The sequence below is a fragment of the Solanum stenotomum genome, chromosome 3, assembly GCF_019186545.1.
Source record: "Solanum stenotomum isolate F172 chromosome 3, ASM1918654v1, whole genome shotgun sequence".
Lineage (NCBI taxonomy): Eukaryota > Viridiplantae > Streptophyta > Magnoliopsida > Solanales > Solanaceae > Solanum > Solanum stenotomum.
The window spans coordinates 35,943,254-35,964,929 of NC_064284.1; positions in this window are offsets into that span (position 1 = coordinate 35,943,254).

Below are 21,676 nucleotides of genomic sequence, written 5' to 3' on the forward strand. Positions count from 1 at the left end.
GGATGAAAAAATAAAAATGTGAAATTGGAAATATTTTAAAAAACAAACTTTAATTTTTTTATTTATTTTTGGGTGGGATGGGGGTGAAAAACAAAAATTTGAAATTGAAAGTATTTTTTAAAAAACAAACTTTAAATTTAATATTATTTTTTTTTGGGGGTGGGGGGCTGGTGGGGGAGGTCGAGGGTAGGGGTGGGGTGAAAAAAATATTTTGAAATTGAAAATATTTTTTAAAAACAAACATTAAATTATTTTTTTGGGGAGGAGGGGGGGTAGGGGCTGGCGGGAGGGGGGATCAGGGTGAGGATGGGGTAAAAAAATATAAAAATTGAAGTTGAAAAATATTTTTTAAAAATAAACTTTAAATTTATTTTTTCAACAAAAAAATTGTAATTTGAAGTTGGAGGAAAGTTTTGGAAAATGTTTTTCTTAAGTTTTGAAGGGAAGTCATTTTCCTTGAATTTGAGGAAAATGAGTTGATTTGGAAAACATTTTCCAAAACAAACATCAAACAATTGGAAAACATTTTCCGGAAAATTCATACCAAACACACCCCAAATGTCAAACCATTATATTTCAGTTTGGTTTTGTTTGGTGTTTTAAAAATGGTTTTATGGTGTAAATTAAAATTAAAATGTGAAGAATCAGTTGTGCAACATTGCAGTTGTTTAGCATTGCAAATCCACTTGATGGATGGTTGGATGCTGGAAGCATTGCAAAGCCACTTGATAGTTGTTGCTGTTGGTTGCTTGCTGCTTAGCCTAACAATAATAATAGCAGCCAACAATTAAAACAAGAATTCAACACTTTAAACTTGTAAGTTCTAAGTTAAAACAACACAAATTCACAAATGTCTAATATTCATTACCATGGGAGATGTGTTGAGAAAATGTCTCAGAATATTGCAAAAATAAATCAGTTAGATACTTTTAGGGTTTTAAAATTATTTTATTAGAGTCCTATGTGACTTGAATTTAGGAGTTAGTTCTTTTATTTGTTATTTAAATTTTACTGATAAGTTAGTAGCATATTTTTCTATTTCTAGTCTGGAATTATATCTATAAACGTATGTCTCTAAATTATTAACAAAATAATTCCCTTTAACAATACTGCATTATGTTTTTCTCTCAAAGTTTTTCTCTGTTATTTTATTAACTTTTTTAAATAAAAAAACCAACAATTGGTATCTAGACCCTTCTTCTTGAGGGACCTGTGAGTACAAAAATGGATTTTGAAAATAGTTTTTCATGAATGGTTCCTCCTATTTTTGTTGGTGAAAATTATAAACTGTGGGCGGTGAGAATAGAAACTTGCTTGGAGACTCTTGATCTTTGGGAAGCCGTGGAAGAGGATTATGAAATTAATCCGCTACCAAATAATTCCACCGTGGCCCAAATCAAGAGTCACAAGGAAAACAAAACCATTAAGTCCAAAGCAAAAGCAACTTTGTTTGTTGTTGTTTCGACAATTGTTTTCATGAAAATCATGGCTCTCACATCACCAAAAGAAAATTGGAATTATCTGAAGAAAGAATATGCTGGAGATGAAAGAATACAAGGAATGAAGGAATTAAATTTAATGAGGAAGTTCAACTTACAGAGAATGAAAGAGTCAGAAACAGTTAAGGAATATTTTGACAAATTGCTTGGTATTGTAAACAATGTATGATTACTAAGCACTAAATTATAACACCTAGGAAACCTTGTAGCCTAAGCAAGGTTCCAAGGGAGGGCTTGCAAACCTAGGATTTAGCCTTGGCACCCTCTAAGAAGGTCACACGAGTCGTGAAGGGAACCACGAGTCGTGGTGGTGCCCGTATACCTTTGGTAATAGCTAACCAAAGGATGCTCACCTCTCACGATCACCATGACGCCTTGTGGTGAGGGACCACGGGTCGTGGTGACACTCGTGGAGGTGATGCAATAAGCCCTCCAAGGCTGCCCAAAATAGGACCCTCCCTACGAGTCACTAGACGGCTTGTGAAGGCCACCACATGTCGTGGTGGTGAGAGATATTTGGGGACAAAGAGGTGGTGGCCTAGCCACTTGCCCATGACCACAGAGAACACCATGGTTCATGGTAGGCACCATGGCTCGTGGAGCCTCACGTGGTGAGGAGGTAGTCCACTGTTAGTGAGGGTTAAATGAGTCTTTTCCTAATTTAAGTGAATAAATGCTAGGTCGTTTTACCCAAGCCTAGAACCCCTAGATAAGTAATTTTAACTCTTAAAATCACCCATTCAAGACATTATTTCCAAAACCCCAAAAGAAATCCCAAGTTCTTCTCTCAAATATTTCTCTCTCTAGTACTTGAAAAAGAAGAAAGAGTTGGAGCTAGGATCAAGCTCAAGTCTACATTCCTCAAGCATTTGTGGGATTTATTATTAAGGTGTGATGATTTTTCATCCATGGAATCCTTTCATCCATGGAGCCCCTTATGATTCCCCAATTGTGAAGTAGAAATTCCCTAAGTTGAGTTAGGGTTTCTTCCAATGTTGTGGGTTATGATGAAAGTTGATCCAAATGAGTGGATTATGATTGTTTATGCTTAAATTGAGTTGATTCAATTATTTTAGGATGAATTTGCATGTACCCATGCCTAACCCATGTCTAGAAAGATGAAATTGATATAAATGGGTTTTATGCCATGAAAGGAGAATTTGTGGGTTAGATGTATTCTTAAAGGATTGATGAGATACTTTAAGAATTGCTTGAGATAGAAGCTTATATGATGAATTCAAATTAGAATTGCCTTGAGGTTGAGGCATACATGATGACTTATGATTAGAATAGCTTTGAGAGTAAAGCTTATGCATGGATTGTTGATTTAGATAGGATTGTTGTGGAAGGGATTATTCCCACATGATCTCAATTATGAATGTATGAATGTGAAAGGTTTCCTCACATAGAATGATTCTTGGTTGAAAGGCTTGCTCACCTAAAATGAATCAAAGAATTTGTAGACTATGATAAATAAAACTTAGCCTTGATTAGCATAATGATGTGTTTTTCCATAGTAGCTTGAAGTGGTAATATGAGATCCTTCATGGTAACTTGGGTTGGTAGAACTCATGATAGCTTGACTTGGTAATACAAGACCATTTCATGGATAGCTTGACTTGGTAAGACAAGACCATTTCATGGATAGCTTGGATTGAGAAATAGTACCATTTCATGGTAGCTTGGATTGGCATTATAAAGTGTTCTTCCATGGTAGCTTGACTTTGTAAGGCCATACCATTTCATGGTAGCTTGGATTGAGAAATAGTACCCTTCCATGGTAGCTTGGACTAGCATGATGAGGTGCTTTTCCATGGATAGCTTGGATTAGTAAGTAGTACTTTTCCATGGATAAAGACTTAGCTTGGATTGGTAAGATGACATGCCTTCGATGGATAATAAGAATAACTAAGGATTGACTATTCCTCAATCAAACTTAGCATAGTTATGATGAAACAAGGCTACTTCAAGGAAGTATCGTAAGTATGTTTTAAGATGATATTTACTTGTTATGTGGCTTGATTAGCGTAGATTGTTGCTTAAGTTGCCTTCCATGATATGAATGACTAGAGATAAATTACCCAAGTCTTGACTAAGGATAAGTTGAGGTTACTTCAAGAAGTGTTCCTCCTATGTTATGATGATTTATGTGCATTGATCATGCTTGTGACTTATATTGTCTAACTCTTATGCTTATGTTGATGTTTATGCAAGCTATCATATTTAGTACATGTTTGTACTAACGCATACTTTTTCCTACATTTCTTATCCAAATGGAGTATCCGATGGTATCGACTCTCATCCCCGTGGCTAGGATCTTAGTAGAAGCACGGATTGAAGTTTGGTGAGTCCTCATAGCATTCGAGGATTTGACCACCATTTCTCTTATGTTCTTTCATTTTGTGTTTTGAACTCTATTTTATGGGCTGTGTCCCAAGATATTCATGTTTAGATGGTTTGAGACAAAGTATAATAGACTTCCGCTTCGTTTTATCAAGACTTTGATCGTGTTGGAAATATTTTGAATTTCCACTCATTTCTATTATCTTATGTTATGAAAGCTAAGTGGCTTATATGAGGCCTCTTGGGGTCTTGTATGACATGTTATGTTTATGGTGTACTTCTGGGTCGTGACATGAATTTATAGATACAAGAATTGTTGAAAAAGTTCTTGCCAGAGTGCCCGAAAGATATGAAGCATGTATACCTTGGAAAACACACAAGATCTGTCCAAAATTACCTTGACAGAATTGTTAAATTCTTTGCAGGTTCAGGAGTAAAGGAGACTTATGAGGCAAGATGACATGTTTGAAGCAGCATTATCAGCCAGGCACAAAACTCAAAGCAAGTGTAAATATTTGTAAAATTACCCACCTTGTCAGCACTGTGGAAAAAATGGACATCCTCCATATAAATGTGTGAAAAGACCAGATGCACAGTGCAAGATCTGCAAACAACTTGGTCATGAAGCTATGATTTACAAAAGCAAATTTCAAAAAGATGAAACAGTTGCCCAAGTCACTACTGAAGAAGAAGAAGAAGACCACTTATTTGAGGCAACTTGTTTTTCAACAAAAGAAATCTGATTTTTGGATGATTGACAGTGGCTGTACAAACCACATGACATATGAAATAAATGGTTGATCCTAATCAAAAAGATCAAATCAACAGATAGAAACTTAGAATTTAGAATATAACTTTCAAGATAAAAAAAAAACTACAAAAATAAATCGCATATCACAAGTTCAAAACAAAATAAACTATTAAACGTTGAAACTCACCATTAGGCATTAGAACACTAGTAGCAAAAAGGCATTTTGCTATCATACATCAACAATGCAAGGATCCCTTCCATTATTTGTCATGTTTAAATATAGTTTAAGCAAATGTTGTAATACCTCAGAATTTAGAAAAGGAAGAAAAAAGAATATTTTTTGGGACTGAAGTCTAGTTTTACAGGTCCCATCTTTGGCCTGTAGAATTTTTCCAGCTCTGAAGTCTAATTTTATGGGTCCCATCTATAAACTATAGAAGCTTTCACGGGCCGTAGATGGCAGCCATAGAAAGGGAGGCTTTTTTTTCAAAACAAGTCCCAGTACCCTTTGTACGGTTCACTAGAATGGTCCGTAATTCTTTGTATGAGTCATAGATAGGTATCGTAGGTGAGTCCCAGACTTTGTGAAATTTTAAGGGTCAAAGTTGGATTCTACGATTGGTTTCTATGGATCGTAGAAAGACTTATGGACCATAGAAATATTCCTTCAAAATATAGGTGAAATATTTGTCCCAATATTTGGTCTACGGTTGACCAGTATGGACCGTAGAAAGATCTACGGTACGTAGGTCGAAACTATTGGTCAAGTCAGTAGTTATTCTTAAAGGGATTTTTGGGTATTTTTCCTAATTGTTTTAAATCAAAATGATATCGTTTTACCTTCTACCCTAAGCCCTATATAAATGTTTTAAACCCCAAATTACCCATTTTAAACTTATCCTCCTAAATTCTCTAAACTTGACCAAATCCACTCCCCAAATATCTCAAGGCTAAGGGGGAGGAAGAAGAGTTAGGGTTTATCCAAGTATCCAATTCTCTATTCTTTTTGGGCTTCTAACACCAAGGTATGTGTGTATTCACCCATAAATTCCTTTCCTCCATGGGGTCGCCAAAGGATTTCAATTTCCGATTGATCCAATTAGGGTTTCAATTCAATAAATGTCGGTTTCTTCCAATTATGATTGATTAAGTATTCCAATGCATTATTTGATGTTAATCTATGGTATTTAGTTGAAATTGCATTTACCCATGCCTAAATTATGTTTTCAACCATGATCCGATGATGAACCTATGAACTATGAATTAGGAATTCTGAAGATATGCATATTTTTATGAAATGATTAAATGATTTGGGGATGCCTTGTAAGGAAAGTATCAATGCTATTGTGAAGGATTTCTCACTTAATATGATGATCATGATTGTAAAAGGTATTTCTCACAAATGAATTTACATTGGTGAAAGGTTTTCTCATCTATATTGAATTATGTTTTAGGAGCTATTCTATGTCTTGATCTTGAAAGTTGTGGATTGGTATTGATCATTACCTTTGCTATTTGAAATAATATTTGACTTTTATCTATTCCGTTGTGATTTAGACTTAGCACCGAGAGAGCTTTGAGGTGGAGGCTCAAATAGGGTAGTCTCTAGTAGCAACCTCTAGTTCCAAATTATGTGCCCCTGTAGGACTGTCTTAAATGACCTAGCTAGTGGATCCACATTAGCAAATGATGATATGTATGAATTATACCTTAGTAAGTAGAATCCCCTTCTTTCGATATGAGAGATATACCAGATTCCATGATATAGCTCTCATAGTCTTATTGTGGGTTAAAGCTAATATCCCACAAAATGATTATGTTTCCTTCAAAGCTTTTCTTATGTCCTTTATGTTAATGTACTTAACCATGTTTTCATGATTCATTTCTTCTTTAAAGCCTTCAAATGTTTCAATATGATCTTGCCTACTCCTTTTTAAGAAATTTATGTTATCATGCCTATGTTTATTCATATTGTCTCTTACTTAGTACATTCCATGTACTAATGCATACTTGTGCCTACATTGTTTCATTTATTTAGGGTTTGACGCTCCTACCTCTCATACTCGTGGCTAGTTGGTTTCATTGACCTTGAAGGTTTGGTGAGTCCTCATGTTCCGAGGAGCGAGATGCATTTATTGTTTTTTTTCTATTTTTGAGTTTCATACTTTGTATGTGATGTATTAGTTACGACTCAATCACTTTTCTTATGATGTATTGGATGGATTTGAGACTTATGTTAGACTTTCGCTTGTCAGACTCTTTTGGATGTATCAAATGCTATATTTTAAAGTCTTTATTTCTATTATCTTGTATTATATTTACTAAGTGACTTGTGTAGGACCTCTCGGGGTCTTATATGCCATGTCACGTCTAGGGTGTACCTTTGGTTGTGACAAATATCAAGCAACATAAATAAGTAAATTAGTTTTACACTAAAATATACAAGTATGAAATCTTACCAACTACAAGTTTCTCAAGATTCTCCAAACTTTCTTCCACACAAATAGAATCAATCTCTTTTTAAGCATATCTTGAGCACAAATAAGAGACTCCACACATTTAGGAATCAAAGAACTTCTAAATCGATCAAAAATACGACCACCAAGACTAAAAGCACATTCCAGTGCCACACTTGAAATTGGAATAACCAACACATCACGAGCTAACTCTAAAAGAATAGGAAATCTTGGAACATTAACTTTCCACCAACTTAAGACATCAAAATTATCATGACCAGACTATTGATCTTCTTTAAGATATATGTCCAACTTTGACTTAACACCCTTATTTCCACAATCTTCCTTTTGTTACTTCAAGTAAAACTTAGTTCTCAAATATTTTGTTGTCACACTTTGAGAACCAGAAGTAGATATATCAGATGTATCATGTGATGAAGTAGATTTAGACGGAGATGATTGAGATTCTCTTGAATATTTTTTTAAAGACTCTTCAAGTAGAGCATTCATATAAACATTCACTTCTTTATATACTTTTTTTCCTATTTCCTCCCCAAATAGTTTTTCAAGTCCAAAGCTAACATATAAAAACTTATTATAAGGATCTAACACATAAGCAATATAAATCATTGGGTTTATCTTTTCAAGACTACCCCAATATGTCTTAAATTTTTTTATCATACCCCCAACCAATACACTCAAATTAAGATCTTCACTTGTTAAACACAATTTAAAGTATACATCAAGCTCACATGTATCTTCAAAATGAACATTAGATGTAACATAATGTGAACCTGAAACCTTTATGGTAAGCTCGTAAAATATTTCAAGAAACTTTACTGCACTTCTCACATTCTCCAAATCATCACATGCAAGTGCATCTACAATATTTCCATCTTCAAAAAGAAGAAGAAGAGTAGATAGATAAGTTTTAGAACTTGAATAAAAAAAGATCAAAGCTATCAAAGTCCTTTTCAAAGTGTTGTGTTGTTTCCAATATCAAGTAGGTGGAATTCAACCTAGTAGGAACATTGAGTGATAATGATTTATTACATTCTATAGTTTGGACTTCACAACATTTCACAAAGTCTCTTGTTCTTGCCGGAGATGGTCTAACATACCTCACCATTTTCCTAACCTGTTTAACAAAAATATCAATTTCCTTCAAACATTCTTGCACAATTAAGTTAAGTATGTGATTTATACATCTCACATAAAGATGCTTACCATCCATTATATTAGTTGCCCACATATCTAACTTCTTAGATAATTATGTAACCATAACATTATTAGAAGCATCATTGTCAACCGTAACACAAAATACTTTATCTAACTTCCAATCAAGCAAGAAATTACCAATAGCCTCTTCTGTTTTCTAACCCTTATGACTATATATATGACAAAATTTTAGTAGTATTTTATGCAAAACCCAATTTCTATCAATAAAGTGTGCAGTGAAACACAAAATTAATTCTTTGCATCAATGTCCATGTGTCGGTGGTGAGGCAAATATTTGATTGTGCTTATTTGAAGGACTTTTTTAGATTGTATCTTCGTTCACCATAAAGTTCAAAACAATCCATTAGTTATTGTTCTACATGAAATAATCTGAAATAGAGGTTGGGCTTGATTTATGAAATTTTTGAAACCTTCCTTTTCAACGAAGATAAAAGATAGTTTATCCACAATTATCATCTCAACTGAAGCCATCCTAACTTATTCTTATTCAAATTTCCAAAGTGGTGCTTTCTTAGATGAGAGATTTATCTTGTGTTGAGAAGCACTTTTAATGACAGGCTTATAAAATTAACACCTTTCTAAATGTTGGTTCAATTCTGTCGTACCATTGATGGAAGTATAGAAAGAAACTGGCGACAATATATGCGCTCCACTTTACTAATACCATTTCCAAGCACCTTATCAAAATGCTACCAGACTTTGGATCTTGGTGCCATTTCTTTTCTTTTCTTTGAGCTTGGGTGTCAAGTGATTCATTGCTATTGGTTGTATAAGCAAGTAAGCTATCACTTGAACCGACAACACTAACTCTACTTTCATGCTCCATCTACAAAAAATTAAAATTTAAAAGAGTAAGTAAGTAGTTGTAAGACCATAATGTAAGACAGTAAGAGAATGAAAACGCGAGGCAGTATTCTGTATTGAAGACTAAAATTGTAACACCTCTAATTTTGAAAAGGGAATAGGTTAAATGAATTTTGGCTACTGGTTTAGGTCTACAAGACCAGACAGCGGTTCATAGAATTTTTTAAGGGTAGTAGACCAGTCTCGTAGGAATGGGAAAATAGGTTTTTGAAAATTAAGTTCTAGTACCTCATCCTACAGATGACCAATACAGTCCATCGAGTGATATATAGGTCGTAGATAGGTTCTGTTGAAGCAATCCAGACTTACAGAAATTTTAAGGATTAAGGTAAGTTCACGGGTAGGGTTTACGTACCGTAGGAAGCCCTACAGACTGTTCCCATCAAAATTTGGGTGATTTTACGGTACTAATACTTAGTGTACAGTTGACTAGAATGGTCGGACCCATAGACCAGTACGGTTGTCAATTCTTAGGGGCCTTTGGGTCTTTTTCAAAATGTTTTGAGCCTATACTATGTCGTTTTAGCCTCTATCCTAAGCCCTATATAATGAATTTATTTCCTAAACCTACCCACTTTAAACCCATTCTCCTATTTCCCCAAAACATAACCAAATTCATTCTCCCAAATTCCCTCTCAACCTAAGGAAGAAGAAGAAGATAAGGTTCACTCCAAAGTTTTCAAATCACCATTCCTCTTGGGATTTGACTAGAAAGATGTGTGGGTATTCACCCATGGAGTCCATTCCTCCAAGGGGTCCCCAAGGTTTTCAATTTCTCAAATTAATTTCAATTGATCAAATTTGGATTCTTCCTAGTTCTATATGGGTCTCATTCAATTGTGACTTTTATTGTTGTTTGAGTCTCCTATTGTATGATTTGATGTAAATTACATTATATCTAGTTGAATTTATATGAACCCAAGCATGATCCATGAACTTTAATTATGAAATTATAATGAACCCATGAACTATGAATTTTTAAGGATTGTGCATGTCTTATGAAAATGATATTTATAATAATAGGGTTCTTTTAAATGAAAGTATCAATGTTGTTATGAAAGGCTTACTTACATACTAACATGACTATGATTGTGAAAGGTATTTCTCACATATGGATTCATATTGGTGAAAGGTTTTCTCACCTATCCTTGAATTGCAATTTAAGGAGCTATTTTATGTTTTGATCTTTAAGGTGTGGATTGATATTGATCGTTGCCTTTCCTATCTTATAATTATATTTAGTTTTTATCTATTCCGTTGGGATTTAAACTTAGTACCGAGAGGTTTTTGAGGTTCGTAGAGGCTCAAATAGGGTAGTCTTTAGTAGCAACCTATAGTCCCTAACTACGTGCCACCGTAGGATTGTCTTAAATGATTTAGATCCACTTTAGCAAGAAATGATGTGTATCGATTCTACCTAGACAAGTAGAATCCCCTCCTTTCAGTATGAGGGATATACCAGATTCCATGATATAACTCTCATGATCCTATTATTAGTTAAATCTAATATCCCACAAAATGAATTTGTTTCTTCAAAAGCTTTTAGAAGTCTCATATATTAAATGTATTGGCCATATCTTATGAAATATATGTTGTTGCTTCCTTAAGCATTTAAATACTCAAATGTTGGTCATATCTCACATGTTTAAGTTCTTCATGTTATCATGTATAATTATGCATATTGCCCCATTCTTAGTATATTCCATGTACTAATGCATACTTGTGCCTACATTGTCTCATTAATGTAGGGTCCAAAGCTCCTACTTTTCATGCTCATGGTTAGTGGACCATTCTATCGAAATTAAGAGTTGGTGAATCCTCATGTTCTGAGAACTAAGACACTTTTACTTGTTTTATGTCTCTCTAGTTTTGGGATGATGTTTGTGGTGTATGGGTAACGTCCCAACATGTAACACCTCAGACTTTAGAAAGGTTAAAGTGACCTAATGAGCAAGTCCACAAACTGTAACATCTCAGACTTAGCAGACCTAACCAGTAGGTTAAAAATTGGTGAACCACGACAGGGTTCACGGACCGTGAAAGGAACCACGGTCTGTCGACCTGCTCGTTACTCACACCCACCCAGCAGTGGTGGACCACATAGACCTTCACGGGTCGCGGGCCACCTCACGAGTCGTGGGAAGGCTCGTGGAGGTGGGGCAGAACCATCCAGGCTCTGGCATCAAAACACGGAGACCTCCACACGCCGTGGTCTTAATGATGGGCCATGGTGGCGTCCGTCGTCCCTGAGCTAGCAGACCCCCTACCTAAGTGAAGAACCATGGTGACCTTCACGGTCTGTGGTCCTTCACACGGGCCGTGGTAGGGCTCGTGAAGGGACCCCAGAAATAAGTAGTCACTGGCCAAGGACCATGACCCACTTGACAGGCCATAGTCCCTTTGACTGTCCATCATAGGGTCCGTGGAAGGCCCCTGTCAGATTTTGAGTTAGGGTCATTTTGGTCTTTTCCCCTATGCTTTGGACATTTAAACTACGTTGTTTTGGTTAGTTTAAGCCTAGTGTATTAATGAAAACCTACCTTAATAGATTCATTCACCAAAAATTCATCAAACTTAGTCAAAAAGTAGAAAGAGTCGACCAGCTCCCTCAAGAACATGCAACAAGTTTTTTTCAATTCCGGCCCTAAAATTAAAGGATTTCTCTGTAGATATCATTACCAGGTATATGGGATTTCACTAGTGGGTTCCTTTCATCCACTAGGTCCCTAGAAATCATTCATATCCTTAATTCGCTATATCCTTCTTAGACCTAGGATTTCTAAAACCTTAGATATTAGTTGTGATTTAGCTATTATAGTGTTCTTACTCAGATTATCATGTTTTCGTGAAACGTTGCTTAGTTCTTTGCATGAAACTCAGAACCCTATTTGTGTAGATTTCTTTAGTTCATGAATTACACTTGCTAGGTCAGTTAAACAGATATACATGCCTCATATTTCGAATGTTTCATGATCAGTACATAAATGTTGCATTCTCAGTCAGCATGTCAGAATATTGAGCTAATCCAGTATTTTAGTTCTGTAGTGTCATACACATTTCTAGTTGGGAGTAGGCTTAGCACCGAGTTGGACTAGGGTTCACTGTACCCTCATAGTCCCAAAACTACGTTCCCAGTAGGTTTATAAGTCCCCTCTATGGTCATCAGATTTAGTGATCACGCCAATCATGCCTTTATACCTCTTGCAAGGTATATTGGGTCCTCCCGATTGGGCGTATACATCAGACTCCACGTTTAGCTCACGTGGTTCTATGTCGGTTAATAGTAGCTCCCACAGTCAGACTCTAGTGCATTTGACCAGGTTTTCAGTTATACTTCAGTATGCAGTCTCAGCATGTTATGTAAATAATCAGTACTTGGTCATTACGTTAAGTTCTTTTCAGTATATTTCAGTATTTACATTATGTTCAGAGTATGTCATTGCTCAGTTATGCTTGTTCAGCTTACATATTTGTTCAGATCTATTCTATATCCTGCATGCTGAGTACATTCCAAGTACCAACGCATACTCTGCGCTACATCCTTTCATGATGTAGGTTCAGGTCCTTAGTATTCAGATCATGCATAGATCGGTTCCCGATCCGTATTCAGTAGCATCAGTGGTAAGTCCTCATACTTCGAGGACAATAGACATGTTTTTAGATTTAGTCTTTCATTTTAGTTTTAGTTTTGTTAGGTTTAGTTGGGACATATCCTAGCAACTCTAGTCAGTAGAGGCTTTTTCAGACATAGTATTAGATTCAACTTTAATTTTGAGTGAGTGTTTCAGTATTAATGAACTCTTAATATATTTTATATATTCAAATCAGTATTGGGAATTCCCCATCTTTCAGTTATCTCATGTTTTAAGCTTCCGTATAGTATTTTTTGTTCAGTTGTTTTAGTATGCTTATGATATGCCAGCTCAGGGTTAGCTTGAGGTCACTCGTGATCCTAGGTCCTGTGTTTACACCAAGGACGTAGCCTCGGGGGATGACAAACTTGGTATCAGAGCATTAGGTTTAAGTGTCCTAGGATTTTTGAAAGCCACACTAAGTAGAGCCTCTTTCATGGGTGTGAAGTGCACCACATCTAATGAGAGAGAGGCTACGAAGTGTTTTAGGAAAAAAGTTCATCTTCTTGCTACTCTTATCATACGTGAGGTCTGATCCAACTTCTCGTTCTATTCCATCGTTATGCGTTTCAGATCATGCCTCCTCGTAGAACTTACCCACGGAATGCTAATGCACGCAACACTAACACAGTTCCTCCAGTTCCAGACCATAAGGTTTCGAATGCAGAGTTTCGGAATGCGATTCAACTTTTGGCTCAGAGTGTAGCCAATGAGAACAATCACCAGGTCCCAGTTCCTACTAATACTAATGTTGGATCAACTACAGCTAGAGTTTGAGATTTTGTTAGGATGAATTTGCCTGATTTTTGAGGGTCAAAAGTTGGTGAGGACCTTTAAAACTTCATTGATGAAGTCAAGAAAATCTTTGGAGTGATGCAAGTGACTGGTAATGATAGGGTTGAGTTGGAATCCTACCAGTTTAAGGATGTGGCTCACATATGGTTCACTCAGTGGAAAGAAAACAGGGGTGCGGATGCAGCTCCTGTGACTTAGGAGTGTTTTCCTGAAGCTTTTCTGGATAGGTTCTTCCCGAGAGAGTTGAGTGAGGCTAAAGCTCAAGAGTTTATGAATTTGAGGCAACATACAATGTCAGTCCAATAGTACGGACTTAAGTTCACCTAGCTCTCCAGGTATTCTCCACACATGGTTGCCGATCCCAGGGCACAAATGAGTAAGTTTCTGTATGGGGTATCTAATTAAATGAAAACAGAGTGCAGGAATGCTATGCTGTTAGAGGATATGAATATCTCTAGGATTATGACTCATGCTCAGCAGGTTGAGGGAGATAAACTTAGGGAAATGGCTAAGGACAACAAGAAAGCTATAACAAGGAACGTTGAATACTCTTAGCAGTAATCAGGTGGTGGAAATCACTCGCAGTTTCAACAGAGGTCTACAGCCCCAACACCTTCATCAGCTAGTGCTCCATCCCCCAAGTTTTGACAAGATCAGAAAGTTAGGACATCAGGCTCTAAGTCTCAGGGGAGTGCTTCAGGTAACAAGACTTTCCCAACTTGTCCAAAGTGTGGTAAGAACCACCCGGGTGAGTGTGTTGCAGGCAAGAAAAGATGCTTTGGGTGTGGTCAGTCTAGTCATAGGTTGAAGGATGGTCCTTCTGCTAGGCAGGGGAAGGAGGTAACAATAATAGGGCTCAGTCTACAGCTCCACCAACACCAATAGGTCGCCCAACTCAGCAGGGTGCTTCATCTGGAACCAGTGGTGGTCAGAATAATAGGTTGTATGCTCTCTAGGCTCGCCAGGACAAGGAAGATTTTCCTGATGTGGTTACTGGTACGTTAAAGTCTTTCATTTAGATGTCTATGCCTTGTTATATCCAAGGGTAATCTTTCCTTTGTAACTCCCTATATAGCAGTAAACTTCGGTTTCAGTCCAGAAACTCTTTCAGAACCCTTCTCAGTCTCTACTCTAGTTGGTGACCCAGTTATAACTAGACGAGTGTACAAAAATTGCCCTATCACAGTTTCTTAGAAAGTCACCTCAGCAGATCTTGTAGAGTTAAAAATGGTAGATTTCAATATCATTCTAGGCATGGATTGGTTACATTCATGTTATGCCTCGGTCGATTGTAGAACTAGGATCGTTCGGTTTCAGTTTCCAAATAAGGCAGTCTTAGAATGGAAGGGTAGTAGCTCAGTGCCTATGGGACGATTTGTCTCTTACCTTAAGGCCATAAAGATTATTTCCAAAGGGTAGGCTATCATCTTTTTCGGGTTAAGGATTTGAACTCTGAAACCCCAACTCTTGAGTAAGTCCCAGTAGTAAATGAGTTTCCGAAAGTGTTTCCAGAAGATCTTCCCAGAGTTTCTCCCAAAAGGGAAATCAACTTCGGAATTGATCTCCTTCTAGATACCCAACCTATCTCAATTCCTCCATATAGAATGGATCCAACTGAGATTAAGGAATTGAAAGAACAATTGAAAGACCTTCTAGATGAAGTCTTCATCAGACCTAGTATCTCTCCATGGGATGCTCCAGTGTTGTTCGTGAAAAAGAAAGATGGTTCTCTCAAAATGTGCATTGATTACCGTTAGTTGAACAAAGTCATAATCAAGAATAAGTATCCCATCCCCAAAAGTTATGACTTGTTTGACCAACTTTAGGGTGCTAGTTTTTTCTCGAAAATAGACCTCATATCCGGCTATCATCAGCTTAGATTTAGAGATAGTGACATTTCGAAGACAACTTTCGGGACTCGGTATGGTCACTATGAATTTGTAGTTATGTCTTTTGGACTAACAAATACTCCTGCATCTTTCATGGACTTAATGAACAGGGTGTTCAAACAGTATTTGGATTTGTTTGCTATTGTCATTATTGATGATATTCTCATTTATTCTCGGAGTGAGGAGAAGCATGCGACTCATCTGAGAGTTGTTCAGCAAACCCTAAAGGATCGCTAGTTATTCGCTAAGTTCAGCAAATGTTAATTTTGGTTACAGTCGGTCGCCGTCCTTGGTCATGTGGTGTCTAGCAAAAGGATCTGAGTGGATTCTCAGAAAATAGAGGCAGTGAAGCAATGGCCTAGACCCACCTCTCCAATAGATATCAGAAGTTTCTTGGGTTTGGATAGTTATTACAGGAGATTTGTTGAAGGATTCTCATCCATAGCTTCCCCATTGACCAAGTTGACTCAGAAAAAAGTCAAGTTTCAGCGGTCAGATGAATGTGAGAAAAGCTTCTCAAAACTAAAGACTAGGTTGACTACAACTTTGGTCTTGACTCTACTAGATGGTTCAGACGGTTATGTGATATATTGTGATGCATCCAGGGTTGACCTAGGTTATGTGTTGGTGCAGTGAGGTAAGGTCATAGCTTATGCTTCTAGACAACTTATGTTGCATGAGAAGAACTATCTGACTCATGACCTTGAGCCTACAACAGTAGTATTTGCCCTAAATATTTGGAGACATTATGTCACGACCCAGGGGTACCCCCTAGATGTAACAAGGCGTATAAGACCCCGTGAGGCCTCATACAAGTCACTTAGCGTATCATAACATATAGTAATAGAAAAGGTGCGGGAATTTTAAACTTTTCAAATACAATCAAAGTCTTTTATAAAAGCAAGCGGAAGTCTAACATAACATTGTCTCAAACCATCTAAACATAAGAAATAGAAATCTTGGGACGCAACCCATACAATAGTCTTAAAAGTAAATGAAAGACATAAAAGAGATAGGGTGATCCAATCCTCGAATACAATGACTCACCAAAGCTTCACTTCACAATCCTCTAGAACCTAGCCACAAGTGTGTGAATCGGGAACACCGGACCCTAGATTTGATAAGAATGCAGGGAAGAGTATGTGTTAGTACAATCAAGTACTAAATATGATGGCTAGCATAAACAACATAAACATAAGCATTAGTCAACATAAGGCGTAAAGCAATACCATAATCAATACTTATAAAGCATCATAATGAAAGAGGAATACTCTCTTAGGTAACCTCACTTAAGCTTAGCCAAGACATAGGTCATCCACCTCTAGTCAAGCTTACATCATAGAAGTCATATCGAGCAACACTCCACACAAGTCAATTTCATAGCATAATTTCATTAATCATACTAATTTTTAAAGACATGTGGATTCACCTCAATGCCTAGTTCATAAAGTCTAATGGGTATTGGCCTCTTGCCTTACTTACTTTTAGATTGCAGCTACTCACCTCCATAACCTCTTCGTATGATGCGGGTGCTCGCCTCCACATCATTTCATAAGGAGCATGGGTTCTCGCCTCCAAGTCCATTCATCATAGTAAGAACGTGGGGACTCATCTCTTGTTCAATTCTAAGGAGTATGGGAAAATAACCTCATATCCTTACATATGAAGGTCAAGGTTAATCGCCTCTAGCCTCATCATTTATTAAGCATTATAGACTAGATTCATTTTAGGTGAGCAATCCTTTCAACCTAGAATCAATCATGTGAGTAAAACTTTCACATTCATTCGATCGTGCTTATCAATTTATTATGGGAAGTATCTCTTCCACATCATAACATTTACAATCAACAAGGCATAGTCTAGCCTTTACTCTAAAGCACTACATCTCATGCTCATCACCTATGCTTTACTCTCAAGCAATTAACATCATAATCATCATATATGCTTCAATATAGAGCAATTCTATTCATGATTCATCAATCCTATCAGGAGATATCTAATCCATAGAGTTTCCCTCACATGTCATCAACCCCACTATATCAATTCAACCCTAATATCATAGGAGAGGCATGGATACATGTAATTTCATCCTAAATACATGCAATTCTATCAATTCAATCATAAACAATCATAATCCACTCAATTGGATCAACATTCATCATAGCCCATAACAATTGAAGAAATCCTAACTAGAATTGGGGACATTCTTCATCAAATTGTGGAATTTTAGGGGACTCCATTGGTGGAAAGATCTAATGGATGAAAATCCATCATACCTTAGTCAAATAGCCGACAAAAGATTGGAAATTGGGAGACTTGATCTTGACCTAACTTTTTTTTCTTCTTCTTCTACCTCCTAGAGAGAGAATATTTGAGAGAGGATTTGGGTTTTTTTTTGTGAATTGAGAGAATGACTAAGTTTGGGGATTTTGGGGGTTAAAAATACTTATGTAAGTGGTCTAGGTCTAGGCAAAACGACACCACTTCAATTTAATTAAAACCAGAAATGACCCTTAAGTCCCTCAAAATAACTGCCAAGCCTGATCCACGAGACCATGACTGACGGACCGTGGATGGACCTACGGTCTGTCATGGTCAACCATGGTTCGGGGATTAGAGACTTGAAAATTAGGGTCAGAACCTATGGATCACAATCCACGGACCGTCGACCCATCAACATGTTGTGGGTCCTGGCGTGGGTCACTGTCCTAGACAATTCTCAGGGTTCCCTATCCACGACACCCTCCTACGGGGCGTGGGTCCAACTACGTGGCGTGGTTGACCCTCGTGGGTCACACATGCAACTTCTCCTAATGCTGCCTTTTTTCCTCGTTTCTAATCCAGGGTGTTACATTATCTCCCCCTTAGGATCATTCGTCCTCGAATGAGATTCTAAGCACGTTTCTAAACGAAAAGACTTAAAACTAGCAGCCCATCATGCATGCAACATATCTAAGTGCACACAACTACGGAGGAACCCTCAACTCCAATCTCACATACTCAAAGCACCACAAGGGAGTAGGAACTACATTTAACAATTCAATGTGCATGAAATTTTCAGATTCTTACACTTAAGGAGGAACTACCTTCTCCTAACTTAGAATAAATGCTCAACACAATTGCATGGAGCTTTTATGCAATTCAATCTAAAAAATTACAATTTCAAGGCGGGGATCTCCACTCCAAGTCAAGTCATGTTCTACAACTCATCTCATGAAGTCTATAAGCAACTCATACTCAAAACTCAACAACATGAGGGAAATAATGCACATAAGTCATTTCTTTCAGGACTTAAGCAATTCATGAACATGTATAATCATAAGGAAATTATGGAAACACATAAAACACACATGACTTAAAACGTAAGCAAAACAAGAGGAACTCGTTACCTCAAGCTAAGATAGGAGGAAAAAGATGAGGATATCAGGACATCATATCGGCCTCGGCCTCCCAAGTAGCACCCTCAACTAGATGGTTTCTCCACAACACTTTTACAGAGGCAACCTCTTTATTCCTCAATTTCTTAACTTGTCGATCTAGAATCTCAACCAAAACTTCTTCATAAGAAAGGTTCTCTTTCACTTCCAACCCTTCTAGGGGAACTATGGATGTCGGATCTCCAACACACTTTTTCAACATAGAGACATGGAAAACTAGATGCACAGATGCCAACTCATTTGGCAAATCAAGCTTATATACGACCTTACCAACACGCTTCAAAATTTGATATGGGCCTACAAAACAGGACTAAGTTTCCCTTTCTTTCCAAACTTCATTACGCCCTTCATGGGTGAGATTTTCAAGTAAACCCAATCAAGCACATCAAATTCAAGGTCTCTCCTTCTAACATCGGCATAGGACATTTGTCGACTTTGGGCGATTCAAAACCTCTCTTTAATGAGACAAATTTTCTCAATAGCCTCATGAACTAACTCGGGCCTATCAAAGCATCCTCATCCACCTCAAACCAACATATAGGAGATCTACATCTCCTACCATAAAGGCCCTCAAATAGAGCCGTACCAATACTATAATGGTAGTTATTATTACAGGAAAACTCGATCAATGGCAAATGATCATCCCAATTACCCTTAAAGTCAATCACACAAGCCATCAACATGTCTTCCAATGTTTGGATCGTTCATTTTGCTTGCCCATTGGTTTGGGGGTGAAAAGTCGTACTAAGCTTAGCTTTAGTGCCAAGACATTTTTGGAAGGACTTCCAAAACTGAGAAGTAAACTGAGTACCTTTATTGGAGATAATGGACAATGGCACTCTATGCAATCTCACCATCTAGCTCAAATACAACTTGGAATAATCTTCTGCCGAATAAGAAACCTTGAGGGGAAAGAAATGTGCTGATTTTGTCATCCGATCTACAACCACCCAAATATAGTCATGTTGGCGCCGGGTGCGAGGCAAACCAACTATATAATCCATATTTACATCTTTCCACTTCCAAGTGGGAATGCTAATATCTTAAACTGAACCTCCCGATTTTTGATGCTCAACCTTTACTTGTTGGCAATTCGGACATTTGGCCACAAATACTGCAATATCCCTTTTCATCCCATTCCACCAATAGACTTCCTGTAAATAATGGTACATCTTGGTGGCTCCCGGGTGAATAGAATACCGAAAACTATGGCCTTCAGATAGAATTTTTTCCCTCAAGTCTTCGACATTTGGAACACATAACCGACCTTGATATCTAAGGACACCATCTCCCCCTTGGGAGAAAGCCTCAACGGACTTTCTAAGTACCACCTCTTTCAATTCAACTAAAACCAGATCAAGACATTGCTTCGCTTTAACATTGGCCACGAAAGATGATTCTAAACCATTATGGACCATAATACCATCCTTGGTGGAATCCACTAGTTGAACTCCCAATCGGGCCAACCCATGAATATCTCGAGCCAACTCTTTTCTCTCATCATCAACATGTGCCACACTACCCATCGATAGTCGACTAAGAGCATCCACTACTACATTCCCTTTTCCGAGGTGATATAGGTCACTCATATCATAGTCCTTCAACAATTCAAGCCACTTTCTTTGGCGAAGATTTAAATCATTTTGGGTAAACACATATTGTAGGATTTTATGGTCGGGAAAACATCAACATGGACCTCATACAAATAGTGCCTCCAAATCTTTAAGGCAAACACCACCGCTACTAATTCAGGATCGTGGGTAGGGTAGTTATTCTCATGAACCTTTAGTTTCCTTGAAGCATGAGCGATCACCTTACCATTTTGCATAAGCACACATCCCAATCCCACTCAAGAGGCGTCACAATATACCACAAAGCCATCCGTACCTTTCGGTAATGTTAAAATCAGAGCGGAAGTGAGTCTATCTTTCAACTCTTGGAAGCTTTTCTCACAAACATTCGACAATATAAACTTAACACTTGAAAAATGGCTCGAAACTCTACATTAGTCACTTGTTCAGTTAACGGGTAGACCAGAACTTGAGAAGTTTTAAGAGATTATTGTTCCATATTCTCATTCCATTCCATCTAACACATACTTTTCTAGGGGCCATATCCTTCAAAAGATCAAATAGGGATAAGGAGAGAGATATATAGACTTAAATTCTATTGCATGAATTTAGAGTGATGAAAGAAGTAGAATTTCCTAAATGCCTTATAACTTTTTATTCATAAATGTGGTGCACTCCACACTCATGAATAAGACTCTACTTGACATGGCTTGTGAGACATCCTAGGACCTTTCTAAATCTTATTCTCTAAATATAAAGTTTTTCATAATCCAAAGTATACCCTGGGTGTAACATGGCGTATAGAACCCGAAAGACCCTACACAAGGCACTTATCATACATCATACAAGAAAATAGAAATAACGATTTCAAAAGTAGCATTTTCATATTCCAAAAGAGTTTGACAAAGTGGAAGTCTAACATAATCTCAACAAGCCATCTAAAACATCAAAAAAGTGGTTGTGTCACGACCCAAAGTATACCCTAGGCATAACATAACATATAGAACCCCAAGAGGCCCTGTACAAGCAACTTAGCATACACCATACAAGATAAAAGAAATAAAGATTTGAAAAGACAGTCTTATATCATAAAAGGGTTTTACAAAACAGAAGTCTAACATAAGTCTCAATAATCCATCTACTAATCAAAATAAGTGGTTGAGACATAACCCATACACCATGTACAAATATCTAAAAACT